This window comes from Aplysia californica, unplaced genomic scaffold (assembly GCF_000002075.1).
Source record: "Aplysia californica isolate F4 #8 unplaced genomic scaffold, AplCal3.0 scaffold00036, whole genome shotgun sequence".
Classification (NCBI taxonomy): domain Eukaryota; kingdom Metazoa; phylum Mollusca; class Gastropoda; order Aplysiida; family Aplysiidae; genus Aplysia; species Aplysia californica.
The window spans coordinates 1,547,847-1,551,556 of NW_004797306.1; positions in this window are offsets into that span (position 1 = coordinate 1,547,847).

A 3,710-nucleotide genomic window follows, 5' to 3' on the forward strand; every position below is an offset into this window, starting at 1 on the left:
CGCACACACACACACACACACACACACACACACACACACACACACACACACAAACACACACACACACACACACACACACACAAACGCGCGCGCGCGCGCACAGACAATCACATACATTTATAATTGGTGTTACTTTATTAAACAAACATGTAAGTGTGTGTATCAATAAAGTACAAGTACAATGAAAAACATCACCAAACAAATAAACAAACAAACACGCACATGAATTTAGGATGGGAGTCGTTTTATGAAGCATACAAGTACGTGTGTGTATCAGTAGTGCAGAAATGGAGAAAGAAAAAAAGAAAACAGAAACAGAAACAAAAAGCAACCAAACAAATAAAACACACCGGCACACACATTTTTACTTTGGATCATTTCATAGAACATAGAAGAAATACAATATCATGTGCATGTGTGTATTGTGATTCGGTTTAAAAAAGATCCCTGGAAGATCATAAACCCCCCCCCCCCCCCCCAGAACAATCAGGACCAAATATACGGGCTCTCGTGGTCTTGAGGTACGCGTTCGCTTCACATTCAATAGGTTCCAGGTTCGAAAGCAGACAGCGACGAAAACATTAAACATTTTTTCTCTAAAATGTTCTCTTTTCACCTCCTTGTCTTCTTTCATCTCCACTTTCTCACTCTAACCCGGCCCACCCCCGGCCAGTGGGCTCCTCTCTCCTTTGCTCCTGACTATTTATTCTACAAGTACTGCTTCTCCTTTCTCCTTCTTACTTACTACTGTCTTTCAGCCGCACATCCCTGATCTTAGGATAGGAGTGACCGAACATTTGGCTTTCTCGAAAGGGCAAAAAATCTCGGAGGTCCCATGTGCAAGCTGTCCACTTTAAGCTCTCTTGGTGGTTCTAAAATCGATTTAAGAGTAGGCTTCGGCCGCCACCAAGGCAAAATTCAAAATTAATTCATACCAAAACCTGACAATACTCTAGTCAGTATAAAGACATAAAGAGTACCTTTGAAATCTGAACGTGGCTTACTGAAAGCATAGGCCCTACGAAGTATGAAAAGCGGTCACATACGTAAAAATCAATTGTACTGCAGGTTGAAGAACCAGCAGTCGACTTCCCCTAAGGTCTAGAGGGGGAGGAAGAAGAAGAAGAAGAAGAAGAAGAAGAAGAAGAAGAAGAAGAAGAAGAAGAAGAAGAAGAAGAAGAAGAAGAAGAAGAAGAAGAAGAAGAAGAAGAAGAAGAAGAAGGAGGAGGAGGAGGAGGAGGAGGAGGAGGAGGAGAGAATCAAACGTCAGAACAGCGTAATTACCCTGAGCAAGATGCATAGATCAGTCAGAGGTTCCTGGTGCCAAACGTGAGCTTGACATTGTGTTTACTTTCAACAGTGTAACAGTAACCCAGAATTTAGACCAAACAGTGCTTCCTTCTTTGTGGAATCAACCACATATGGCAGTATCTATCGTTTTCTCAATGAACATAGGAGAAAAGCATCTTTTTTTTGGGTAACAGAACATGATGAGTAAATGGAGTACGATTTTTTATTTTTGGGTGGGGTCACAATGTTTTTTTTTTGCTTGGAGTACGTGCCATGGGGAAAGGCTGAGCGTTATGCAGCGTTTTGAGTAAATAAGAGCTCAACTAACAAAGAAGAGTTGGATTTCTTCACCCAGTCACCAGATGTAAGGTGAGCACATGTTTTACTGTACAGTGGCGTCCAAAAGAAACTTGAAAATGTAACCAACCAATCATCATGTTAAAGCCTTGCACTACCCACTCATGCAGCATGTCAATTTAAAGCTAAATAAATCCTGCATCATCTGACACAATAATATTTCACTTATGTTCAGTGATGCTCGAGATATGGTCTCTTAAAATTGACCTTAAAAATTCAGGCATGGCAAAATTGGGCGAAATCAAAGAAACGTAAAAGTGTGTTGGCGCGTGTATTGAGGTTCATCAACGTTGGCGGAATGGATATGTATTGAATATCAAATGAAAAGAAAATATTATTGTTTCTGCAATTAACAGCATCTTCTGAAGTACATTTTCAAACAAGTTAGAAAACAGATTACTTACAAATACCATGCTGAACTTACACTTAACATTGCATGTGCTCATTAGTATGATTTTGTTTTTGTTTAGAAGCTATTGGTCTTCTTGTAGAGCACAAACCTTTTAGCACATGGCTGTGTAAGCTAGATTTTGGACTAATCATCTGTCAGTGAGAGCAGAGGCCATGAAACTGCCTTTTTTTTTGGGGGGGGGGGGTCGGTGGACTGTGACGGAATAAACAAAATCGTCCGCATGCGAATCATCGGATGGCTTACTTTAGTTGACTACATCGCGCAAGTGTTGGAATGTCATGTCTTACCCTTATTTCCCTCATGGTGTCATTCAAGTAAACATCTCCATTCATGGCATATCACTTTCTCATTGGGGCAATATTATTCACGAGACTATTCTTGGAAAACTATATCATATCAACGTTGGAGTGGTCACCAGTAAATAGCCCGATATGAATCCTACAGGTATGTGAAATCCCATGAAACAGCAGCTGAAGAAAACTGACGTTGCTCCCTATTCAGGCCCTTCGTTTGCAACCATCTGTGACATCTGGGATGGAATGACTGATAATTGTCCAAAATTTAGCAGAGCCGATGCCCTATGGGTTTGTGCACTTTCTTTTTTTTTATACGTGTGGTGTTATACACTTCATCCATTGTACATGTATTACAATCATATCCAGAGATCTTGCTGGCTTTCTTATTGGTTCTGTCAAATTTTTCTATATCTTTCACCTTACAATTCCCACCCCAGCTAACACGGCCCTGACGCACAAATACCTCCCTACACGGAGAGGAGAAGCCGTTCCGTGTCGGATGCGACACAGATTTTACAATTAGACACATTTTAACCGAATGTCTAGACTTTGGAGAGATCCGAAGGAAATGCTTCAAATGCAAGAAATTGCAAGACATTTTTTCCGTCGTTGGTCCCAACAGAATCTTGGATTTTATGAAGGCCATTGGCCTTTATGGCAAATTATAAAGTGAAATTTAACTATTTAAATTTTTTAATGTTATATAGGAAAATTATTTTAGATTGATATATATATATATATATATATATATATATATATATATATATATATATATATATATATATATATATTTTAAGATTAAACTACTGACCCGAGCCAGCCGTACAGTAAACTGTTGTGAACAAAACTAACTTGTGTTTCGCGCGCTCATATGACCTTATGCAGTTGCGAGCGCCGTAAAACCCCATATTAAACTAAACTAGCACTTTCAATCATAGAATGTAAAAAAGGAACGTACTCTTATTGACATCCACATGACCGACAGAGGATATTCAGAAATCAGGTAAAACAGATCCTGTAAAACTTGTTTCACACCTGGTGAGAATATCCAACCATGACAAGTCTCACGTGGATAGATCGTATTTTTATTTTATTCTCATCCATCAAGCTTTGCCGGCAGACATAACTGCTCAAGTGTGGCGGGAAGATATTGTCGTCTGTTCCCTGGTCTTTGGGACGTCTGGAGTCTTTCTGTGGTGTGGAGTCTTTGACTTTGAGACATACTGACTACTGATTTCGATAGGTTTGTGTGAACAAATTATTCACAGTAAAATTGACTATATTTATACTTGTTCTTATTATTACTACTACTACTACTACTACTACTACTACTACTACTACTACTACTACTACTA